Source organism: Amblyomma mixtum, chromosome 5, assembly GCF_055824585.1.
Source record: "Amblyomma mixtum isolate Tamu chromosome 5, ASM5582458v1, whole genome shotgun sequence".
In the NCBI taxonomy this organism is placed as follows: domain Eukaryota; kingdom Metazoa; phylum Arthropoda; class Arachnida; order Ixodida; family Ixodidae; genus Amblyomma; species Amblyomma mixtum.
Window position 1 is genome coordinate 5710562 of NC_143016.1, and position 15491 is coordinate 5726052.

Here is a 15491-nt window from a genome sequence, read left to right on the forward strand (position 1 = left end):
ACTACCAGCTGTACCATGGCGTAGGTACGGATATTGCTTTCGCAATTACCGGGCTTAACCAAGCTGAGCCACAGCGAATTTTTTTGTAAAGCGTGCTTTGCCACTAGATGTGGTGTCATGCGGAAATGCATCGCACGAGAGAAATGAAAAAAAAAATGCGTTCCATGTTGTCGCTGAGGTATGCCAGCGTGAGATGCTTTGCAAGATCGGCGTTGCACATTTTTTGGCGCCCAATGCATGCCGCTAGAAGCATTCGTTGAATCCGTGTCGGCGAGGTGATATGCGTTTTGAGTGCGACGCGCGAACATTTTTTTTTATTTGGCGTCTGCGACGCTGTCAGCCGTCCTCGCGGGTTCACGTGCCGCCGCTTTACGATGCCGTTGCCAACCACCCGAGTACTTCACTGCTTCTGCGTCAAACCTATGTTGAGCTTCCGATTTTGAAAATGCTTTCTTGCTCACGAACTATTGAGCCCCATGAAGGGATCGCAGCGCTAGCGGCGAATGAAGGACGTACTAGATAATTATGACGAGTGACACATGACGATGGTAATTGTGCATGCTCTTTCCGTTTGTATTGATGTCCATCGCCACCGGTGCTTTCACGCAGGAACTACGAGTATCTGTGAAACACACGACGGTGTTTTAATGGCCCGGACTCTAGTGAGGGGTGCGGTCTATGTGGCTGTATCGATCTTAGTGCAGCCACTTGACTTCAAGCGAGTGGAATTCATGTAAAAAAAAAAAAAGCCTACTGGAAACGCTGTCGTCCTGCTGGCGGCGTTCGATGGGATTCGATTCCAGCTCAGAGTACAGGGGAACGTTTTTTTCCTGATATAAGTCTACAGATGAGCCGACATCTTGGCCAGTTGGTAGATGTTTGAAGTGGGAACAGGTTTCTAACATGAAGGACGAGAAAGGTAGGCCCACAAGCCTATCTGATGATGATTATGATGATGATGTCCTCAGGTCTAATGGCACGTGCATACTCACGGCGGGGGATTGGCCAGGGTGCATAGCGGATACAAACGCACTCATCTCCTTTTGGAATGATTTCTTCAAGTACATACCACCGTTCGGACGGAAACTGCCATCAATTTCACTGACGACTCTGCCGTGATTTCGGGAAGATATTTGGCTAAGATTGTCATAAGTGGACGCTAAAAGCATTTAAAGCTCGAAACTTAGGCATAAACGAGCACAATCTGTAAGCGTAAGCTGCTTGTCTCTCTGTTAAATATGGTTTATTGCTCCCACGTGGCAAATAGAGCAATCCCCCTGCTGGGAATTGGCTCATATACGGGTGAGACAACTAGATGCGTAATGATGATGATGATGATGTCCTCAGGCTTAAAAGATGCGTAATATATTAAATGGCCCTACTCGTCCTGCTTCGTCTTCTTCAGTGCGTACGCCACTCAGCCACGCAGTCCGTAGTTGTCAGAATGCTAGATTCAGCCATTGAACAAAATATAAGCAAAATCTACCATTAAAATTCCTGAACGCGTCAGGTGCGAGCACGCCTTGCCCCTGCAACACAGGAGTGGCCTTGACAAAAGAAACTCCTACGTAAGAAAGCGCTACTAGAAAGAACAAACAACTGAGGAATAAGTGAATTTTTTTTTGCACTGAATAAGAGCTGGTAGTGCGGTCCTGGTTAATTTTGTAACGTTTTATTTTGTTGGTAGTATATCATTATCACGTTCAGTTTTAGCTCATTTTCCTTGAGCCTTGTTTCATTGCTTGTTGCTTGAATTATCACAGTGAATTGTATGTTTTTATTTGGAACGTTTCCTTTCATTTTAGACACGCAAGTATCGATGTGTATTGAGCGATGAGTTGTTTTATTTTCTTTTCTTACAAGTATTACCTTTCAATGTGACATTACTATTCAGCATCTCATTGTTTTAGAAGTAAACCATTTTTCTTCAACGACACGAGAGCAGGTAATACCAATTAGAAAACTCCTTGATTTATTTCAAATTGAACAATAGAAAAACAAAGAAGCATTGGAGGATATCCAACGCGTAAATAACATAGCTCGCACTTAAGCAACAGACAAAGAAGGTCTCCGCATTTCCGCCCAGCTCAATTAGCCGGATAATCACTGTCTGTGCGTTAGGTGGGAAGAATATGTGGCTGCATACCTCGGATGATCAACCGAAGGCTTGAGCCTTACACATCGCATGCAGTCGGCAAAAAAAAAAAAAAAAGTGAGCGGAGCCCGAGAAAAGCACTTTCCCGTGTTTCTTGCCTTCTGCTCGGACGAGCCACGACACAATCAGCAATCGATGAGGTTCTCGCAGTCCTGAAAGACGTGGGTGCACATGGACACTGCTGCCGATGTGGTGCAGGCCGCTTTGCGGAGAGGAAGAAATGAAAGGAAAGGGGGGGAAAAAAAAAGAAGAAACGTGCACGGCCGCCCGATGTTGACAGAGCGCCGGCCACTCCCGAGACGGCACGCTGAGACAATGCACGCCGGCTAACTTGACGGGCAGTGTCGGCGGCGTATTGAGTTAACGCACATAATTGCACAATCTGGCGTCTGGACGATGTCGCTAACGGCAGATGGGAAAACGGGATTGTGGGGAGGAGGAGGGTGAAAAGAGAGCAAGGAAAAGCACAGGCGCCGCTTCCAACACGCGTCAGCGGCGGCCGGCGTTGTTGGCGACGACGCCGCGCTGACCGAGCTATGGCAAGAACGCGCTGCGAATTACGCCGCCAGCGACGCACAAATACCTTCTCTCTTCTTCGATCCGCGTTCATTTGTTCTCTCGCGAGCGTAGCCGGCAGAGAAAAGCAGCAAGCGCTGATCGAAAAGCGTCGCCGCTCCCACGGTGACAGCAACAATGTGGCGGCCCACCGGGAGGAGATGGAAGGACGCCAACTTACAGCGTCTCCGGCGCGCCGCCAAGTTATGGCCGAGGCGGACGCCGCCCCCGTAATAAGCTGTGTGCGCCAACTCCCTTTTTTACGACGACATAAAGGCGGGCGAGGAGGCTCCAAGGAGAAGATGAAGGAATGTAAGTAACGAAGCGAAGGACGCCGGGATGAAATATTGAGGAAGGGAGGAAAAAGGAACGCGAAAAGACAAGTCATGAAAGGAATTCTCGGCATGCTAGGGTGCGAAAGCAAACACGTGTGGCGTGTTCTATTCTCCAAGGCGACGGCGAAGATGGGACGACGGCGACAAAAGGCGAGCAACAACAGCAACACGGGCCGTGCAGGAAAAAAGGAGGAAAAAGTGGGCGCCACAACAGCGAGAAACTCAATAAAAGGCGCAGGCGCCTGCTTCCCTCAAATTTGTCCTCTTCCTAGGCGACAAATGCCGGAAGCGCCGAGATCAGTGTGTGTCGAACACGGCTGGGATTTTGTGCCGACACTGTAGTGATTCCCGTTATTGTCCCTCCTTCCCCATCTCTTCCACTCTCTCTCTCCCTCGGCTTCTTTCCCTATACTCCTCTTAATCTACTTTAGGGTCCCTGGCCGCTGCTTCCCTCTCGAAGCCCTCCCCATTGTCTCCGCGTGCAAAGATTTTTCTTCCAGTCTCACATCGACCTAAGTGGGAGAGCATGCACTGCAAACCGAAAAACACCCGGATAGGAGTAAATGGCTCATCGCGTAGCGCACTCCCGAAAAGGGGTTTGATATACTCCTCAGAATAAGAGTATATCGTCTACTCCTCTGCTTGAAGGGGTACTTTCGGAGTGCTAGAAGGAGTAAAGTGTTACCGCTCTGCAGACGGGAGTTTATTTAGGAGTAAATTTGTGATCACAAAGGAGTTAGCATGGCAATTAATAGAAGTATTATATACTCCTTTGCAGCTACCTTTATAGTACATTTCAGGAGTACGTGCCTGTTCCTTTTAAGTAGTTTTGAAAGGAAATTTTTGGAGAAATTTTCCTCACAATAGGGTTACATTTATGATTCCCAGACGAGTATATTACTTCACTTGACGCGGAAGCCGGTTTGAAATAAAGTATTCGTATGGAAGGCTCATTTTAGAGCTTGATATTCCAGGATAAATGCGTCGATGAACTTACAGTGATTTATTTCAAACAATATTTTATTGGGTACAAAACATTTGAGACATGTGTTCGGCAGCTTGCTTTCGACGGTTGCAGAGAACGAACGTCTTGGCCCCTGTAGAAAAGAAGAGTGCCTTAACCCGCGCTGTCTTTGGGTACAGAATTGAAATACCCAAAGGAATGAAAATAGAGATGCCACACTTGAAAGCAAGGAGGGAACCTTGAAATGCTTCGCTGTCAACATACAGGCTCCTTCTGAAAGAAAGATTAGAAAAAAAAAGTGCATCAGAGGAATTGCACCTCTAAGCATGAAGTATGACGTGCTTCAAGTGTGGAAGTGCAATGTCCCAAAGCCGTTCAGAGTGCACTTTTCAATAAAGTAGGTATTACTGAAGTTTAAACGTTTTTCATGACAAAAGATTAGCTAGTAGAACATAGTAGGTAATCAACTAGCTAATACATACCTGTACCCTGTCGGATGACATACGCTAAACGCGGTTTTCAGGGAATCAGAAATTTCAGAGAGCCGCTTTCGTAAACGTTAAGGCAATACGGCGAATGGGAAGCAGCATCGATAGGGAACATTTTTCCCGCAAAGCGTAAAACTGAAAAAATAAAATGATATCACTGAGGCACTTGCGCATTCGCGCTGCCTTTGGCTGCGTTCCTGCACCGAAAGAGGCCTTGAGGTATAATTTTCTTTACTTGTCAGAGGTTCCTCATGCTTTTCAGGCACCATATCAGAACATGCAGACAAAAGACAGCGCTTTGCATACACGCAGCGGAAGCCTACATGCAATTTCCTTGATGGGAGAGCCCGCAGCTACGCATTTTAACGACGTCGTCATTCTCTGTATAGGTCAAAGGCAGGGCAAGGGTGACTGACATAGCAGGCATTGTTAGGAATAGAAAGCTACCACCAGACCCACCCTCCCGCGCCACCTGTCTTCTGTTAAGCTTTGCCCTCACATTCGTGGCCAGGGTTCAAAAGAAAACATTCTAGACAGGTCTATCTTGCTGGGAAAGGAATATACTTTCAGGAAAGAACGCTAACCAAAAAAAAAAAAAACACGTTTCGGAATCTTCTTGGTTCTTTCAGCAGGTGTGACTGCGAGTGAGTCACAGCTTGCCTTTTTTAAGCCTGCGGTTAGTCATCCGCCGGGTCACTAGTCGTAGACAGTTGATGCAAGGATAGTTCCCTGGAAGTCAGTCTTGTCAACCCGCGCTTCCTTCCTTGTTCATTTGTTTGGCATCCGCTTTGTGCTGCTTCAGTTTTTCTGGGAAATGCTTGCCTTCGCCAATGTACTACGTCCAGCACGAGCAGGGGATCTTGTACACTGGCGTATGCTTTATTATTTTTCTTTCGCTGCCTTCCCGGGATCAGCAGTCTGAACCGGAACGCTTGCCTCCACGAGTTTCACAAAATGGAATGTGTTCGGAAACTGCACGCGAAGTGGAAACTTCTTTTAACATTCTTCAAGTGCGAAGAGCTTACAAGATGACACATTTTGGAACTAGACGCCTAACCATCCAGAAAGGCAGCGTTCAGTATGGTTTCCACCTCATGTCCGCTGCCGAAAATCGCTGCAACGTTAAGATGCCACCAACTCGGAAAATGTAACAGTTTAGCTAATCTCCTTGAGCGCTAAGGCGTCGCCATGTCCTGTGCTATGACTGAAAAGAATAAAATCGCTTGCATTGTTTGCATAAAAAGGCCCTCTTAAAACACAGGAAAGGAAGGAACCGATTAGGGCAGGGTTCTCAGCACTGTTCGTAATAACGTGACAAAAATTCACAGACCCCAAGGCTGTGCATTTTCACCTGTCATTGCCTGTACAGCTTTTCCATATTCATGGGGCGTGAACGCATGAAGAAAATTTGGTCCCTAGAAGAACTGACCCTACTTCCAGCTGTACACGTTAACGTAACAGCCACGACTGCAGTGCCACACTCTTTTTTCAGCCGCATGCAACAACAAATTTCTCAGATACTTACTTCATGCCTGCTGTGTGAGTTGGCTCCACCGGACCACAATGAAGCCTTTGCTGTTTTGCTGTTCTCGTTAAGTCTTTCATATCGGCGCATCCGTGGTTCACAGCAATACGCACACTGAAAAGGGAGCGGCGTTAAGTGCATGCGCATCTATGGCATCAAAGGAGAGTTTAATACTGCTTACCAGTACACACGACGATGATAATCCGGTCTTTAGTATTCTTGCAATACAGCGAAAGAACGAGGGGCCGACGGTGTAGAGAAAACTGGTGCGTCACACACACACCGCCATGTCGGCGCGGCGAAACGGCAGCAGCCAACACTTGTATGCTGCGTAGACAATGAATGACTAGCCGCTGCTTCTGCACATATTGCTGGCTTGAGTGAGACGTTCATTGCAGCACGTTGCTGCTAAGGTCGATGATGTCCAGTCTTACGTCACGACAAGAGCGCGCAAAGGAGCGGGCGGCAAACTGGCGGCTGCGGGGAGGTCGACGCGTCACACACCGCCATGTTGGCTCGACTGAGCTCGGCTGGCTAAGCCTCTCGCAGACTGCCGTCGCAGGCGATGCAACACCAAGCGTTCTCCGAATACACTGGAGGCTTCACAGGCACTGTCTGTGGCGCACATTGGTGCGCGAGGCTGCGGCGATCCGGTGTCTCGTAACGTGACAAACGTGCGTGAAGCAGCAAAAGCAAAGGCGACAAGCGACCAGGCAGCGACGACACAGCCGGCTCGTCACCTGCAAGTGCAGCGAACCGGGAGCTGCCACTAGGCGGCGGGCAGACACTAAGGAGTGCATAAAGGGCCTGAAGGAGTATTGAAGCCGACATGCTCCTGCTTGGAAAAGTAGTAAAATCATGTAAATGCTTTATTTTACTCTTCGATTTCGCGACGGCAGTAAAAAAGGAGGATTTCCTCTTTTTTACTACTTACCGCCGGTTGCGCAATCTTCAAAAAGGAGTTTAAAAGCGGGCAGTAGCTATTTATACTCCTATTTGGGCTTATTTGTGTTTACAGTGTGGGGACCGCTTTCTCCGCTCACCCAACAGCAGTCTTCAAGCGTAGCGGCGCCGCAGTTAAGCCTAATTTGGCCGCTGCAAGATCGAAGCGCAGTTCATCCGTGAACCTGAAGCTGAGGCTTCGTTGTGGACTCCGAGACAGACGGTGAAACGAGTGGAAAAGGAAGGAGGAGGAGGGCAGGAAGTGAAGGGCGCGCTCGCTGCGGGGGACAAACAAGCTGTGAGAAATGCTCACATCACTCCTTGGCGTCCTCGGAGGAATCAATTTGGAGTTCGCTAAATCGATGGCATTATTCAAATTGCAACGCCTCCCCACCTCGGCGGGCCATCCCGATGCAGAGGGCCGCTTAAAGAAAGCAAGTCGGAAATGTCTCGGGACTTTGAAGTCGTAAAGCAGGCGCGAAAAACGAATTCATTTTTTGTTCTTTTGGTTTCTGTTTTGTTTTCAGGGATAGGTGCAGAATGCGAGGGCGCAAAATTTGGAATGAAACTATTCATGAGGCAACGTGCTCGGGAATTCTCGGAAAACGCGCTCCATAACGAATGATTACTTCCGCGTCCAATTTCGGGGGCTGCCATCAGCCTGTCACCGTTAAAGAAAAGGAAGCAGCCTTAAATGCCCTTCTGTCTCTGGTTTTTTTTGAAGATCGACCCGTAATGAGCTTTCCTCCGTGTCGTCTGTCCTTGCTTGGTGCGCCAGTCGCTGTCTTGTTTTAAAGAAGTTGCGTGCAGCGTTACACCATATGTAATGCTGCATGCAAATGCGACTTTACTTATTATGTGTCGCAGAGAATAAGCTGCGAGACATTTCACGCCATTGAAGGCGGCAGAACGAAGCGACATACTTTATTTCCACGTATACTTTGACAAGGCCACTTGGGCTACGGGCATGGCTGGTGTATAGTCCATTTTTTTTTTTCAAGGTTGAAGCTCACTAGGAGGCCAAGAAAACAGTGACGTTGTTTTTTTGTGGCTGCTTATTCCTCCCCTTCTGAGAGTTTTGTTTGCTTGGTAGACGAAGATTGGCTCCTTGTTGTATTGCGTTCAGTGTAGGGCATAACACATAGCGTGCTATTCAAAGCTATCTGCACGTAAACAAATTAAAGGGAACCGAACGGACGTGAAGGTAAACGTATCATGCGACGAGACAAGGTTGAAGGAAAAGAGGAAAAATGAAACAGCGAGATCTTTTATTTCAGAAAGCAACGAATGACTTCGAAATGTTGCCTTCCAAGATCCCGTGGCATTTAATTTACGCTATTTTCATGCTTTATTTTCCTTTTACGTATCGCATTTCATCGAACACTTACCGCAGTGCAGGCTCAGTTCAGAATGGCAAACAGTGAATAAGATGAGGTAACAGATAGAACGTATAAAACTTAGGCATCTGCGTGTTATGCTAGAAGAACCGTCTGTCCTTGTTTCTGAACGCTACCAATTCCAGTGACGTCAGGCCGGCGTGATGTGCGCGTAGAAAGTATTCGGTTTCCACCACACACTAGGCGCTGTTGTTTTTGGTGGCGTATACTAATGGACTGCATCCACTGCAAATGCAAGGTGTTTTTTTATGCGAAGCATACTAGCCGCACAACCGAGCTCTTCCTTGCTGCGCCGCGCGCGGCCGCGTAGCTACCACTTGACCTACATCGGCGCACCACGTGATATGACGTCACAACAGCTGTGAAAGCTGGGGCTCAACTCGTGCGCTCGCTTGCGGACGCGCAGCCTCCGCCGGCGGTATGCTTCGCATCCTAGGCTTAACCATAAGCTAAGCCAGGCCATTTTTCATACTTTCCTTTTCTTTCGAATAATGCGTACGGTTTTGCGACACTACACTGTGTCTTTACGATTGACTGCATAAATACTCGCCTACTCAATGCATGTGTAAATGGCTTCATTGAAAATGTTATTAGCAGGTAATCTTTCTGCAAGAAAGAAAGATGAAACAATGGATATCGTATGTTGGAGAGGCAGGTGCAACATCAAATTTCCAAAAGAGACTACTGTCAAATGTTCCCACAAAAGAAAAGGTAGGGGCATGGGGTAGGTTGTTCTACATTCTTCCGGAAGATTGCTCGGAAGATGACGAAACGGCACCTCTCTGCTGAAGAACAGGTGCCAAGAATCGCAGGAGAAAACTGAGCCGAACAAAATAAAAAAAATGTCCGGAACTGTGCTTCGAAAAGAAGAAAAAAAATCCATTTTATTTTGGTTATTCAGCACACTAATGAGCGAAGTTTGTCGCCCGAAATTCCGGTGACAGAAAAGCTGAGAGCTGGTTTGTGCCAGCCCATGAAAATGAACCATTACAGACGAGTATGTCGTGAAACACAGTTAATAATCTTAAAAGGACACTCAGGATATTTTCATCTATTTTTCGTATTTCTCAGGAATAGATTTTTCGGTTCTTTGTGGCGATGTTTATGTTTAGTTCGGAGAAAAAACGCCACAATCGTCGCTGAGAAAGCTGAATTCAAAAATTGATATTTGCTTCCTGAACCACTTCACAAACTGCTGATTTTGACGATGAAAACGACTTCGTGATCGCCGCTAGAAATTAGTGAGGGTGTCGCATAGCCTCAGAAATCGCCCCCCCCCCCCCCCCCCCCCCCTCGCCTCTGAAAGAAAGAAAGAAAACGGTTGACGTCACCACAGTAAGCTTCTGAAGACGGCCCGTTGAAGGAATAACTGCATACATATTTTTGGCCTCTTATATCTTAGAAAAGCTCCGTTTTGTGTGGAAGTAGCTTCTCTGTCATTAGAAACGTAGTAATCAATTAGTACAGTACCATTCCAACTTGCCCCCAGTGTCCCTCTAAGCGAATGTCGCGTTTCTCTTGACGTCAGAATAAGCCACGTTGTCGCAACGTCGGGGGCCATGGCCGGGGCAAATAGTAGCCGCGTTGGCGAAAGTTCCCAGTGGAACCAAAAAAGGCTACACTTTCTAGTGTTTTGTTTCTGACAAATAAGATTAGGCTTTCTTTTATCGATGCGTTCTTTCGCAGCGCATTGATCTCTCCCCCTTTTCCAAAAGCGGTTGGCCGAGCAGCCTGAAGGCAGCCGCTTGACGTTCACGACATTCTCTGTCAACACGTGGCGTCTCCTGCCTCCTCCTCTGACGACACCGGGGCAAACAGCCGCACTGCGATACGAGCTCGGCAGATTCGGGTGCGTAGCCAGCCCGAATCTACAAGCCTACAACTGCATTCAAGGGTGATGTCGTATGACAGAACGTGCCGAGCTATAAATGCGCTTTCAGCACTCGCACACGCCACACGCATGACGTCCACGTCGATTGCCGATCGCGAACTGCAGAATATAGAGGTCATCTCTAATGCCGAGTCCATTACGCACTTTGCGGAGTACTGCGTATTAGTGTAAGCGGGACAACGTTCGAAACTTCTTGGAAAACAATGGAGCGAATGAAAACTTAAGCTCAGTTGCTTTGAAGTGGAGGCAAATGGTGCCGAAAAAGCTTCCGTACCCCACCGTTCTTGACTGTAGGATAGAAGATTGTTTTGTACAGCTAATGGGCAATGACGCGCGCAGGTCGCCTCCAGCGCATTAGGCATATCCCACGCGAAGCGGCTAGAACAAGGTTCAGTTCGAGCTTCAGCCTGATGAAACAGAAGTAGCCATCATTATGTTTCACACATTTGACCAATCTCTTAATGGGTTGGCTTGCGACCCAGCGTTTTCACGGGTAGACCCAGCGGAAAGTGCAAGTTGTCGTCCACATTCCTCGAAAGTTCTGCTGTGAATAGCGACAAGGAGAGGTAAGTGCTACTATTACAAGAAAAAGTCAGAAAGTAGTACTAGCTTTTTTTATTAAAAAAAAAAATGTAGAGTCCATAGCCAGCCGCCGCTTAGCTTGGAGCATGACTTCCGTCATCATCATCATCATCATCATCACCAGCCTGACTACGCCCACTGCAGGGCAAAGGCCTCTCCCATGTCTCTCCAATTAGCCCTGTCCTTCGCCAGTTGTGGCCAGCGTATTCCCGCAAATTTCTTAATCTCATCCGCCCACCTAATTTTCTGCCGCCCCCTGCTACGCTTGCCTCCTCTTGAAATCCACTCCGTTACCCTTAAGAACCAGCGTTTATCTTGCCTTCGCATTACATGCCCTGCCCAAGCCCACTTCTTTCTCTTGGTTTCGACTAGGATATCATTAACCTGCGTTTGTTCTCTCACCCACTCCACCCGCTTCCGATCTCTTAACGTTGCACCGATCATTTTTCTTTCCATTGCTCGTTGCGTTGTCCTTATCTTAAGCTGAACCCTCTTTGTTAGCCTCCACGTTTCTGTCCCATAGGTGAGCACCGGTAAGATACAGCTGTTGTGTGCTTTTCTGCATGACTTCCACAGAAGCAATAACGTCCGATGTAGTAGCAGTGCGCGGATGCGCGGAGCGTGTTGTTTCGGCAATGTAGAATTTTTAGTTTTCAAGTTTTTGTGCACCTCCAAACCAGATAAAGGAACAGACGGGCATCCTGTTGTGAATACTAGCTGATGTTTCAGGCTTATATATATAAAAAAAAAATCTAATTTCCGCATGCTGCACCTCTTTGGTGCAAGCTTTCAAGGAGGCAGCCACCTTTACCGGGCTCTTGTGTAGCCACTTTTTCCATGATGGTAATGAACCGCGGTGCACTATACGTCACCTGGTTGTAAAGAAACAACATGCTCTTAGTAGGACCCTGTATAGCATGACGTCAACTTTTTAGCGCCATTTTAAGCCTACTTTTTGATTGAGCCCCGTACCAATTTTGCCACACGTTGTTTATCCATTCTCGCAAGTCCGTATCTCACATGCATAATAGAGACCAGAATAAAAGAAGGAGCAAAAATGACATGTTGCGCCCCTCCTCGCTTGCCTGGGGACCCTCGCGTGTCCTCGCCGTTTTGGAAGAAGAGAAGTGCGGGACGAAATCCTTGGGGCGTGGCTGCACGCAGCACAAATTTCCGGGCGGTCGGCAGTACAGTTCACTGAAAATGTTGGAAGCATAAGGATACACGTATGCTTCGTCCCGAATGCTGGAATGAAAGCCAGAAAACTGGATAGCGAGGCAACTCTGCGATGACCTTTTTTTTTTCAGTGCCACCCGCACCTCTCAGTATTCTGCCTTTAACAACATAAAAGAAAGCTATTCATTCATCTGAGCTCATCTGGTAATGCTGCATTGCGACATTCAAGCAGCGATGGAAGTCCCAAAAAGTAAGCGCGAGGGCGACCGTGAGGACAGCTGTAGCAATACTGGACACTTCAGCACTCGCTGCGTCATATTTTCATCTTCTTACGTTCCCTCTATTCGCGTGTAAAGAAATATGATGGCAGGAGGAGTCATGGCCTTGATTCCCAAGAAAGATTTCCTCGGAAATAAAGTAAAAACGAATGACCAGCGCTTGGTCCGCGTTTTGTCCAAAGGTGCCCGATTATACAAGGAATCAAGCGACGGTGATGCATTTTCCGCGGCAGCCTTTTCTTTTTTCTCACTGCCCCGTGGGCCGGCACGCAGCAGCGGCGTCAGTCTGCCTCTCGTCTCCCGTCGTTGGCGCGCTGCAGAGCCGACGGGAGCGCGAGTCCGTCGCGCGCGTAGGCGTCGAACAGCGGCGCCCGCTTCGCGCCGCGGCGTGATGGATTGTGATGAATGGCCCAGGCGGCCAGATGCGCGCCGGCCGCCCGGAGACGGCGGCGTTGTTGCCGGCGCTGCGCGGATCGAATGGGTTACAAGGCCGGACCAAAGGGACGCCGAAGTCGAGCCGGGGTCAAAATTAGGCGCGATGGATGGAGCTCCATTCTTTTTATACTCCTTCTCCGAGACGTCGCCTCGAAATCTGTGACTTTATAAAACCCCGGGTGCAATGAGCACAAGATGAAAAAAGAATGAAGAGAGAGAGAGAGAGATGGAGTAAAGAGAGGCCGCTTCGCGAGAGGAGAAATGGCATCATTGACGCCCGCTCGCACTGCGCACTTCTCCGCAGTTGCATTCGCCTTTTGAAGCTGCCTCACAAGGCAACTGCGTCGGCCCATAAATTTTCTTGCTATAATACTTTCTTTCATTCGGACTCAAATAGCGCACGGAAAAAGCTGCGTTCTCAGGGGTACTTGAATTTTTGTTGAAGGAATTCTTGCTCCTCATGTCTTTTTGACCATAGAACATAAAAATGAACAAGGAGAGAAAAAATAGGACCACAGAGAGCTGCAGTGTCTTGCGGTGTGTTTTGTGTCCGTCCGCGTTGATTGTCCTGCGCTGAGGTTAAATAGACATGTGTGATCAACTAGCATACCAGTTAGCCGTGAACAAATTCTGTTCCTCATTCAAACTACTGTTCCACCGTCGAGAGGGGGAGAAATCAAAGAATCAAACAAAAATGAAGAAAGAAAGAAAGAAGAAAGAAAAGAAAAGAAAAATAATAAATGAGGGAAAGAAGAAAGAAAGCCAGCCACTCTACGTGCCGCACCGGTCGGCAAGCACGAAAATAAGGCAAAGTGGAGCGCTTCAAGCCGGACTCAGAAAAGAATATGGACGCGGGCGCGTTCATTTGGCATAATATACACCTGCGGTTTGCACGATGTGCTCCATCGTGTTGAGGAGTTGAATGATAATTTAACAGATATCATTATGGGTTGCGTAACACCAGTAGAGAGTAGAATAGAAAGTCACGTACTAGCAAACTCGCTCAGGAGATGAAACTTCTCGTTAAGGAAAGCCCAAGTATGAAAGTCTCTAACCACTTAGATAGAACAGAAATCGTGGAGATGTCAAAGGTAATCAATATGCGTAAAGTAAATGACATAAGCAAGTATAATGCGGAGAGGATCGAGGAGGCTCTAGACAATGGAGCAAATCTAAAAGCGGTCAGTTGGAAATTATTCATTGCCAAAACTCAGATCTACATCCTAAAAATACAAGGACAATGTCATTACCAAAATGTCTAAGATAGTTAAAATAGCCTAAAAATTCTACACGATCTCTGTAGTAACAAAAATAATCAGAATGCTAATGTTGAAGCCAGTTATGTGGATGAATTTGACGCCCCGTCGATGAAGAAAGAGGCAGTAAACAAGCCTAACGTGCAACGCAAAGGGTGAGAGTGGCTGGTGAGGCGCACGTAACTGCAGATTTGCTAAAAGACGGTGGGGAAGTTATCGTAAAGAAACTTGCCATCCCGTATATGCATTGTCTCGCGATCTCGAGAGTATCCGAATCTTGGAAGAACGCGAACATCTTGTTAATCTATAGGAAGGGGAAAGCCAAGGACTTGAAAAAGTACCCGGTGATAAGCTTACTATCTGTTGTTTACAAAGTATTTACTCAGAGAATTGCTAATCGAATTAGGTGAACCTTAGATTTTAGCTGAATATAACCAACTTCTATCTACAGCCTTGGTAGAATACCAGCAAGAAAATTTGACTCAGTCGAATCCTCAGGTTTCATGTAGGAATAGCGCAACCAGGCTGTAGAAGAGGCATATGCAATTGTACTGGAATATATATATATATATATATATATATATATATATATATATATATATATACTGCTTTGCAGCAATCATAGTCCTTCTCAGGGAAAGTGACAAAATACTAATCAGGAAAATTATCACACACAGAAACGAGATCTGTCCAGTACAGTTCTCCGCGTGCTTACAGGCGGTACTCAGAGAATTGAAGAGGGAAGTGTCAGGTATAAAATTCGATGAAATCTACACTAGCAATCTCCGATTTGCTGATCACAGTGGCCTTTCGAAGTAGTCAGGGACCGAATTGCAAAGCGTGATCGGGTCTGAGAGGGGCAAAGCAGAACGGTGTGTCTAAAAATCAATGTGAAGGAGTCTGAAGTACTGTAAAGCAATCTACGAAGAAAACATTTATAACAGAATGAATAATTCCATTCTTGACTGTGTCTGCGAAGACTTCCGCACCCGAGCGCACTGTTAATATGGGTAAAATGGTACTTGTGCTCACTAGAATCAACAGCTGCAATTTAATGCTGAAGAGGCCGACGTTGTATCTCTTCTATAAAGCAATGAAAGGGGTAAACAATGAACAAGGCCCTCACTTATATGATCTAATAACTAGGGCCTCATTTCCTACTCTAGCGACAAAAAGGAACGTAGAAAACGAAGGTATTAGCTGTGATATGTGGAATAGATTAGTCCATGGGCCGCCGCGGTGGCTCAGTGGTTATGGTGCTCGGCTGCTGACCCGAAAGACGCAGGTTCGATCCCGGCCGCGGCGGTTGGATTTCTTTGGAGGAGAAATTCTAGAGGCCCCTGTACTGTGCGATGCCAGTGCACGTTAAAAAACCCCAGGTGGTCGAAATTTCCGGAGCCCTCCACTACGGCGTCTCTCATAGCCTCAGTCGCTTTGGGACGTTAAAGCCCATAAACCAAACCAAACCAGATTAGTCCATGACACCCAGAATTTGAGCCAGGGGTAGGAAAC

The 15491-nt window shown here is 47.2% G+C and overlaps 1 protein-coding gene and 1 long non-coding RNA gene across 3 annotated transcripts in view; both read right to left on the reverse strand.

The window, feature by feature from the left end:
- Positions 1–15491, reverse strand: part of LOC149341216 (peroxidasin homolog) — a 283056-nt gene that overhangs the window by 178363 nt on the left and 89202 nt on the right. The window contains exon 1 of one of the 2 annotated variants that reach the window (XM_089543163.1): positions 2739–2915. The exons of the other annotated variant lie outside the window; for it this stretch is intronic. The gene's annotated coding sequence lies outside the window, so the exon portion shown is untranslated. Of the gene's footprint in view, positions 1–2738; positions 2916–15491 lie in introns of those variants that run through there. 2 annotated transcript variants of the gene reach the window in all.
- Positions 3608–6976, reverse strand: LOC149341217 (uncharacterized). Its single transcript, XR_016282629.1, has 3 exons — positions 6204–6976; positions 6023–6136; positions 3608–4282 (listed from the first exon to the last, which is right to left on the reverse strand). It is a non-coding gene; the product is annotated as an uncharacterized LOC149341217 (long non-coding RNA).